Consider the following 10,125-nt stretch of genomic DNA (forward strand, 5'->3'; position numbering starts at 1 on the left):
TGTCACATGTTAAATTAGGTTGAATACCCACATCATCACTGTTGACACGAATTTCAGAAACCATATTCCGGTTGTTAGCATGAGCAGCGCCATTGTTGCTTCCCAAAGCGGCAGACCCTTGGAGTGAGTTGCATAGTGGGTGTATTCAGCTGGGCTGGTAGCACTGAAATACTCATTAGCACTCTGAGGGTCAAAAGCATCACCTGGGACATGAACAAGAGCAGATTCCTAATCAGTAGTGAAGCTACCACACTTGTGTTTTCTTCTAAGCAAGTTTCAAGAACAGGGTCAGAATGTTGCTGAGGGGGAGAGAATGAGGAGGAAGGCAAGAAAATGGCATCCACAGATTATAGTACCTACAGCCAAGCTGCAGCCCAGCAGGGCTACAGTGCTTACACAGCCCAGCCAACTCAACGATATGCACAGACCACCCAGGCGTATGGGAAACAAAGCTATGGAACCTATGGACAGCCTACTGATGTCAGCTCTACCCAGGCTCAGAGCACTGCCACCTACAGGCAGAGTGCATATGCAACTTCTTATGGACAGCCTCCCACTGGTGATACCACTCCAACTGCCCCCATGCATAGGCCAACCTGTACAAGGATGTGGCACTGGTGCTTATGACACCACCACTGGTCCAGTCACCACAACCCAAGCCTCTTGTGCAGCTCAGTCTGCATATGGCACCCAGCCTGCCTACCCAGCCTATGGCCAACAGCCAGCAGCCACTGCACCTGCAAGACCACAGGACGGTAACTGCCCACTGAGACTAGTGAACCTCAATCTAGCACAGGGGGTTATAACCAGCCCAGCCTAGGGTATGGACAGAGTAATTACAGATAGCCCCAGGTACCTGGGAGCTACCCCATGCAGCCAGTCACTGCACCTCCACCCTATCCTCCTACACATCCTATCTTCCTCTTCACAGCCAACTAGTTATGATCAGAGCAGTTACTCTCAGCAGAACATCTGTGGGCAACCTAGCAACTATGGACAGCAGAGTAGCTATGGGTCAACAAAGCAGCTATATGGGCAGCAGCCTCCCACTAGTTAACCCCCTCAGACTGGATCCTACAGCCAGGCTCCAAGTCAATATAGCCAACAGAGCAGCAGCTACGGGGAGCAGAGTTCATTCCGACAGGACCACACCACATGGTGTCGGCGGCAGGAGTCTGGAGGATTTTCCGGACAAGGAGAGAACCAGAGCATGAGTGGCCCTTACAACTGGGAGAGGAGAAGGAGGGGATTTAATCATGGAGGCATGAGCAGAGGTGGGCGGGGAGGAAGACTCAGTGGAATGGGCTCTAGAGAGCGAGGTGGCATCAGTAAGCCCGGTGGACCCATGGATGAAGGACCAGGTCCTGATCTAGGCCTTCCTATAGATCCTGATGAAGATTCTGACAACAGTGCAATTTATGTGCAAGGTTTAAATGACAATGTGAGTCTGGATGGTCTGGCAGACTTCTGTAAGCAGTGTGGGGTTGTGAAGATGAACAAGAGAACTGGGCAACGCATGATCCACATCTATTTGGATAAGGAGAGAGGAAAGCCTAAAGGTGACGCCACAGTGGCCTAGGAAGATCTGCCAACTGCCAAGGTTGCTGTGGAATGGTTTGATGGAAAAGATTTTCAAGGAAGCAAACTTAAAGCTTCTCTTGCCCGAAAGAAGCCTCCAAAGAATAGCATCTGGAGTGGCATGCCACCTCATGAGGGCAGAGGGATGCCACCACCATTCCGTGGAGGTCATAATAGCCCAAGAGGTCCCAATGGACCCATTGGTCACATGGGAGGCATTGGAGGAGACAAGGGAGCTTCCCCACCATAAAAACCATGGGGCTCCTGAGGGACCCCCTCTGGAGGAGGAAATGTCCAGCACTAAGCCGGAGATTGGCAGTATCCCATGCAGGGCTGTGGAACCCAGAACTTGACCTGGAGAACAGAATGCAACCAGTGTAAGAACCCAAACCTGAGGGCTTCCTCCCTCAACCCTTCCAACCTTCTGGATGTGATCGTTGCCAAGGTGGCAGTGGTGGCATGCAGGGAAGAAGAGTTGGACTATTGGATTGTGGTGGTCCTGGAGAAATGTTCTGAGGTAGCAGAGGTGGAGAGAAACGTGACTTCTGAGGTGGCCATAGCTTGGACTGAGGTGAACGTGGTGGAGAAATACGACATGGTCCTGGGGGTCCCCCTGGATCATTAATGGAACAGATGGAATGAAGAAGAGGTGGACATGGAGAACATGGAAGACCAACGTAATGGATATAGGCAAGCACGGTCAGGAACTTAGAGACCAGCCCTACTAAAGACCTGCAGAGTTGCATGGATGACCAGATTCATTTTTTAAAACCAGAAAATGTTTTAATTTTGAATTCCATATTTATAATGTTGGCCACAACATCATGATCATTACTGTCTGTACTTTAGTGTTTTCACCATTTGTGAAGAAACATTAAAACAAGTTAAATGGTAGTTTGCTGAGATTTTTTGTTCTTTTAAAGATCTTTGTTTTACCTTAACAATGGGAACTCTTGTGATCATACTCAGTATCATTGTGGAAAACCAAGAGGGCCCCTAATTGTAACAAAGTTCATGGTTGTGATTGTCTTCAAAAACATTTCAAATGCTTATTAACTGTCAAAAAATAATGTTGCAGAGGGTCAATGATGTCACCAGTGTGGCTACCAGGAGCAAGTTCAGCATCAGCATGTGATCTTCCCCTTAACGCCCAGTGTAAGTCCTAAAGAAAGTGTGTGATTCATTGTGGTGTCGTGAAGTGTAGCTTCTCAGATTCCAAAGAGTGTCAACTCTGTGACTTGTACCTGGAAATGTAGGTAATTCAGTGTCAGCGGTAGGTTGGGGCACAATGCCATCTTCAAAATTTGCAGGAAGAAATTCTTTCGGCTTGGTTTCTTCAACCTTTAAGGAAATTTTGAGATGTTAGTTTTCATTAAATATGTCACTGATTTTTATTCACTTTAGATGAACTTATCTGTTAATGCCAGGGTCTGGATTTATAGTCCCCAAATATTTGTTTGCTCCGGGAAATATTATCACTATAACCACTGATATCGTGTAACATTTGCTTCCTTTCTGTGTGATTCAAAGCCCAGAGTTTAAGAATCTTAAAAGGGGACCTGCTTAGCTTTATGTGTGTGTGGAGGGGGAGGTGGGCTGAGAATAACCTTCATAAGGTGGCTCTCTGTTTTCACCTGTTGAGGCTGCCCTGTTGGCATGCAGCGAGGATCAGGCGGACTTATGGACCGTGGTGGTGCTGGAGAAATGTTCCGAGGTGGCAAAGGTGAAGATACAAATGGCTTCAGAGTTGTCAGTATCTTGGACCGAGATCGTTTTGGTGGAGGAATATGACGTGGTCCTGGGTGATGGAGGAAGGTCATTGATTTATTAATAAATAAACTGCCTGGCCCTCATTGGTTCGAACATAGGTGGGTGGAGTAAACAGAACAGAATGCTGGGAGGAAGAGGAAGTGATCTCAGATGCAGGGCAGCTCCTCTGAGAGACAGACGCCATGCTCTCCTCTCCAGAGCAGATGCGATGAAGCTCTGACCCAGGATGGACGTAGGCTAGAATCTTCCCGGTAAGCGCACCTTGGGGTGCTACACACATGAACAGAAATGGGTCAAGCAGTATTTAAATGAATAGAGTTTGTGTATTGTTATTTCAGGTAGAAAGCTAACCATGCGGGAGCTGGGATATGGGAAGAGGCCTGCAGCTCCCACTACAGAATGGCGCCCAGACATGGGGCTTTGAATCTACAGAAAGACTGAGAAAGCTTGGGAAAGAATAGAGTAAAGCATGTTTTCTTCGTAGCAGCAATTTCTTGGGTCTGCTCCGCTTGCTAGATGCAAGCAAGCGTTCTCATCTAAGAGGATTCCTGGCTCAGCTTTAGTGCCAAACTCTGCAGCTCTTAAGAGGTCCTGCCACAAAACACTTAAATGGTATTGATGAAAGCTGACTGAATGCTTGTTTGTTTTCAGCTGTAGCAGGAAAAAAGTTGTGCTGTTTTAAAATGTTGGCTTTGTGGGCCATACTGCCAGGGCAAACTCTGACTCTTTGAGGCAGGAGGTCAGCTACAGAGAGAGCATTTGAGTGTTGTAGCTTGTTTGCTGGCAAGGACCTTGTAACGCCACAGAGTTGTGGTGATAAACATGGCTACAGCTGGTATCTCCACCATGAGGCTGGAAAGCTAAGGAATGGGCTGGATCTAGCTGGCAAAACCACGGCTTTAATCCTACCCATATTGCTCAGTAATTTAAAGGCTCGTGTGGTCAGAAAAAGAGAGAGATACAGTAAAGAGAGATTCAAAGACAAAGAAAACCTTTAAATGATTTACAGTGTACTTAAAAATATATGTAGACTAAATGTTAAAGTTCTTAAAAGTAAAAAAAAAAAAAAAGAAACCAAAAATAAGGAAGAAAGAAAGTAGTTGGGTGTGGTAGTACACACCTTTAATCCCAACACTTGGGAGGCAGAGGGAGATTTACCTCTGAGACGTCAAGGTGTGGTAGCACACACCTTTAATCCCAATGCCTGGGAGGCAGAGACAGATGGATCTCTGAGAGTTCAAGGACAGCCTGGTCTAAAGAGTTATTCCAGGACGAAGATATACAGAAAATATAAAATAGAAGTAAAAGTAAACGAAATAGAGGTTAAAATAAAGCCGCACAAAGATGTAAATTACAATGAGAATCTTGATACTATATGCTATTATGCTCTGTTTGAATTGTTTGAATGCTGAGGAAGGAGCAACAGCTGCTAAAAGATATTTGTTTATAAATGTTGCTGAACTAATCCAAGATAGATATTTACAAAATACCTTGACTTCAGAATTTGGATCTAAGGATATATTTTGGAAAAGAGATTCTTCTTTTGTTTTCACAGAGAATGAGACTCAATGGATTGCTTCTTCGATCCCAATATGGTATGATAGACCACGCCCTCCTGAAAGGTTGCTGTGAACACCCTTAAAAAATTGCTTCGCTCAACTGCCAACTGAAATGAACCTAGCAGACAGGTTATCCCATAAAATACCCGAATAACAGTGCCCCCATTCAGCAGGAAGTAGTTTGGAGAGAAAAAACTGCGCCCATGTTCTCATATATTGTTTATAAATGTTCTTTTACATTTAAAGGGGGAGATGATATAGATGTGAATAATTTGCATTGATATGAATCTTGGTTTACTGACATTATTTTAAGGTCAATTTTATTATATGTATATCTATTTCTGATATTGATTAAGGTATTGTGATTGTGTAGTTCACTTAAAAATGTAATGTATATAGGTTGTTAATGGATAATTATCAATAATAGTCAAGCTTGTAGTCATGTTAGTTAGATTTTCTAGATGTACATACATATATTTTAGATAGGCTTTCTTCATATCTTTCAAAGATTATAGAATATGGCATTTTAAATGTTTTAATAACTTAGAGTTTTTCATGACAATGAGACACTCTGCTCCTGGCAGCACCAATCTACTTCAAGAAGAAGATGGGCATCGAAGAGGCACCTTATGGAGTTTGATAGCCATTTGGGCAAGAAACTGCTCTTGCCTGGACTACTGCATAAACTGGACACAGAGAACCCACACAGAGAGGACTACTGAACTTGCCTAAAGGTGAGATGATCTTTCAGGGTTCCTGATTCATGAAAGAGTCTGCGAGACATTCTGCAGGACACAGCAGATAGTGACAGAACTGCCTTTGAAATTTCCTGCTTCATGGAAATGTCTGCTGGAAACTATGGGCCTTAGGCCGAAGATGGATGCCCCAATGGTACAAAAGAACTTTGGGTGACTGTCCAGGTAGCAAGATGTCTCTGTGATTTCTAGAGTTTTGTAAGTTGCTTACTTCACATTTACTTAGGTAATATTGTATCCTTCTCAAGTCTTTGATAGAGTTGAAGAATATATAGTTAGTTATAGTTTTCCTTAGTTATGATAAAGATAAAATAGATGTAAATATTGTAATTTTTACTTGATAACTGTTTTGTTATATGTAATTTTGCTATGTTAAAGTTAAGGCCTTCCTTTTTTTTTGTTGAAACAGAAAAAGGGGAAATAATGGAGGAAGGTCTTTGGTTAAAAATAAAGAAATTGCTTGGCCCTCATAGGTTAGAACATAGGTGGGTGGAGTAAACAGAACAGAATGCTGGGAGGAAGAGGAAGTGAGCTCAGATGAAGGGCAGCTCCTCTGAGAGACAGACACGATGCTCTCCTCTCCAGAGCAGATGCGATGAAGCTCTGACCCAGGTTGGACATAGGCTAGAATCTCCCCGGTGAGCGCACCTTGGGGGGCTACACACGTGAACAGAAATGGGTCAGGCAGTGTTTAAATGAATAGAGTTTGTGTATTGTTATTTCGGGTAGAAAGCTAACCATGCCGGAGCCGGGCTATGGGAAGAGGCCTGCAGCTACCACTACAGTCCTGGGTTATGGAAGAAGGTCATTGATTAATTAATAAAAAAACTGCCTGGCCCTCATTGGTTCGAACATAGGTGGGTGGAGTAAACAGAACAGAATGCTGGGAAGAAGAGGAAGTGATCTCAGATGCAGGGCAGCTCCTCTCAGAGCAGACGCCATGAAGACCTGACCCAGGATGGAAGTAGGCTCGAATCTTCCCGGTAAGCGCACCTTGGGGTGCTACACAGATTATTAGAAATTGGCTAATTAATACGTAAGAATTAGCCTAGAAGGGGCTAGATATAATGGGCCAGGCAGTGTTTAAAAGAATACAGTTTGTGTGTTGTTATTTTGGGGCATGAGCTAGCAAGGTGGCCAGGAGCAAGGTGGCAGGAACGCAGCCCGCAGCACCCACTACACCTGGAGTCCTCCTGGATCATTGATGGAACAGATGGATGAAGAAGGGGTGGACCTGGAGGACCCGCAGGACCTGCGTAAACGGATAAAGGCGAGAATGGACAGGAACTAAGAGACCGGCCCTACTAGGGAGACCTGCACAGCTGCATGGATGACCAGATTTATTTTTTAAAACCAGAAAATGTTTTAAATTTAGAATTCCGTGTTTATATGTTGGCCACAAATCATGATTATTATTGTCTGCACTTTAGTATTTTCACCATTTGTGAAGAAACATTAAAAAAACTTAAATGGTAGTTTGCTGAGATTTTTTTTTCTTTTAAAGATGCTTGTTTTAAGACTCGACAATGGGAACCCCTTGTGAGCATATGCATAATCATTGTGGAGAACCAAGAGGGACCCTAATTGTAACAAAGTTCATGGTTGTGATTATTTTCAAATACATTCCAAATGTTTATTAACTGTCAAAAAATAATGTTGCAGGGGTTCCATGGTGTCACTAGTGTGGCTACCAGGAGCAAGCTCAGCGTCAGCCTGTGGTCTCCCCCTTGCATGTCCAATGTAAGTCCTAAAGAATGTGTGTGATTCATTGTGGTGTCGGGAAGTGTAGCTTCTCAGATTCCAAAGAGTGTCAACTCTGTGACTTGTACCTGGAAATGTAGGTAATTCAGTGTCGGCGGTAGGTTGGGGCACAATGCCGTCGTCATAATTTGCAGGGAGAAATCCTTCCGGCTTGGTTTCTTCAACCTTTAAGGAAATTTTGAGATGTTAGTTTTCATTAAATATGCCACTGATTTATATTCACTTTAGAAGAACTTATCTTTTAATGCCAGGGTCTTGATTTATAGTCTTCAATTAATTCTTTGCTCTGGGAAATTTTATCACTGTAACCACTGATATCGTGTAATTTTTGCTTCCTTTCTGTGTGATTCAAAGCCCCGAGTTTGAGAATCTTAAAAGGGGACCTGCTCAGCTTTATGTGTGTGTGTGTGTGTTGGGAAACATGGGCTGAGAATAACCTTCATAAGGTGGCTCTCTGTTTTCACCTGGTGAGGCTGCCCTGTTGGCATGCAGCGAGGATCAGGCGGACTTATGGACCGTGGTGGTGCTGGAGAAATGTTCCCAGGTGGCAAAGGTGAAGACAAAAATGGCTTCAGAGTTGTCAGTATCCTGGACCGAGATCGTTTTGGTGGAGGAATATGACGTGGTCCTGGGTGATGGAGGAAGGTCATTGATTAATTAATAAATAAACTGCCTGGCCCTCATGGGTTTGAACATAGGTGGCTGGAGTAAACGGAACAGAAAGCTGGGAGGAAGGGGAAGTGAACTCAGATGCAGGGCAGCTCCTCTCAGAGCAGATGCCATGAAGCTCTGACCCAGGATGGAAGTAGGCTCGAATCTTCCCGGTAAGCGCACCTTGGGGTGCTACACAGATTATTAGAAATTGGCTAAATTAATACGTGAGAATTAGCCTAGAAGGGGCTAGATACGATGGGCCAGGCAGTGTTTAAAAGAATACAGTTTGTGTGTTGTTATTTTGGGGCATGAGCTAGCCAAGTGGCCAGGAGCAGGGTGGCAGGAACGCAGCCCGCAGCTCCCACTACACCTGGAGTCCTCCTGAACCACTGAAGGAACAGATGGAATGAAGAAGGGGTGTACCTGGAGGACCTGGAGGGCCTGCGTAAACGGATAAAGGCGAGAACAGTCAGGAACTTAGAGACCGGCCCTACTTGGGAGACCTCCACAGCTGCATGGATGACCAGATTTATTTTTTAAAACCAGAAAATGTTTTAAATTTAGAATTCCATATTTATAATGTTGGCCACAACATCATGATTATTATTGTCTGCACTTTAGTATTTTCACCATTTGTGAAGAAACATTAAAAAAACTTAAATGGTAGTTTGCTGAGATTTTTTTTTTCTTTTAAAGATGCTTGTTTTAAGACTCGACAATGGGAACCCCTTGTGAGCATATGCATAATCATTGTGGAGAACCAAGAGGGACCCTAATTGTAACAAAGTTCATGGTTGTGATTATTTTCAAATACATTCCAAATGTTTATTAACTGTCAAAAAATAATGTTGCAGGGGTTCCATGGTGTCACTAGTGTGGCTACCAGGAGCAAGCTCAGCGTCAGCCTGTGGTCTCCCCCTTGCATGTCCAATGTAAGTCCTAAAGAATGTGTGTGATTCATTGTGGTGTCGGGAAGTGTAGCTTCTCAGATTCCAAAGAGTGTCAACTCTGTGACTTGTACCTGGAAATGTAGGTAATTCAGTGTCGGCGGTAGGTTGGGGCACAATGCCGTCATCATAATTTGCAGGAAGAAATCCTTCCGGCTTGGTTTCTTCAACCTTTAAGGAAATTTTGAGATGTTAGTTTTCATTAAATATGCCACTGATTTTTATTCACTTTAGAAGAACTTATCTTTTAATGCCAGGGTCTTGATTTATAGTCTTCAATTAATTCTTTGCTCTGGGAAATTTTATCACTGTAACCACTGATATCGTGTAATTTTTGCTTCCTTTCTGTGTGATTCAAAGCCCCGAGTTTGAGAATCTTAAAAGGGGACCTGCTCAGCTTTATGTGTGTGTGTGTGTGTGTTGGGAAACATGGGCTGAGAATAACCTTCATAAGGTGGCTCTCTGTTTTCACCTGGTGAGGCTGCCCTGTTGGCATGCAGCGAGGATCAGGCGGACTTATGGACCGTGGTGGTGCTGGAGAAATGTTCCCAGGTGGCAAAGGTGAAGACAAAAATGGCTTCAGAGTTGTCAGTATCCTGGACCGAGATCGTTTTGGTGGAGGAATATGACGTGGTCCTGGGTGATGGAGGAAGGTCATTGATTAATTAATAAATAAACTGCCTGGCCCTCATGGGTTTGAACATAGGTGGCTGGAGTAAACGGAACAGAAAGCTGGGAGGAAGGGGAAGTGAACTCAGATGCAGGGCAGCTCCTCTCAGAGCAGATGCCATGAAGCTCTGACCCAGGATGGAAGTAGGCTAGAATCTTCCCGGTAAGCGCACCTTGGGGTGCTACACAGATTATTAGAAATTGGCTAAATTAATACGTGAGAATTAGCCTAGAAGGGGCTAGATACGATGGGCCAGGCAGTGTTTAAAAGAATACAGTTTGTGTGTTGTTATTTTGGGGCATGAGCTAGCCAAGTGGCCAGGAGCAGGGTGGCAGGAACGCAGCCCGCAGCTCCCACTACACCTGGAGTCCTCCTGAACCACTGAAGGAACAGATGGAATGAAGAAGGGGTGTACCTGGAGGACCTGGAGG

General features: G+C 44.3%; 1 pseudogene; it reads left to right on the forward strand.

Annotated features, from left to right (window-relative positions):
• Positions 1-333: 333 nt before the first annotated feature.
• Positions 334-8,565, forward strand: LOC130876033 (RNA-binding protein EWS-like; annotated as a pseudogene).
• Positions 8,566-10,125: the final 1,560 nt, after the last annotated feature.

The sequence above is a fragment of the Chionomys nivalis genome, chromosome 6, assembly GCF_950005125.1.
Source record: "Chionomys nivalis chromosome 6, mChiNiv1.1, whole genome shotgun sequence".
NCBI lineage: Eukaryota > Metazoa > Chordata > Mammalia > Rodentia > Cricetidae > Chionomys > Chionomys nivalis.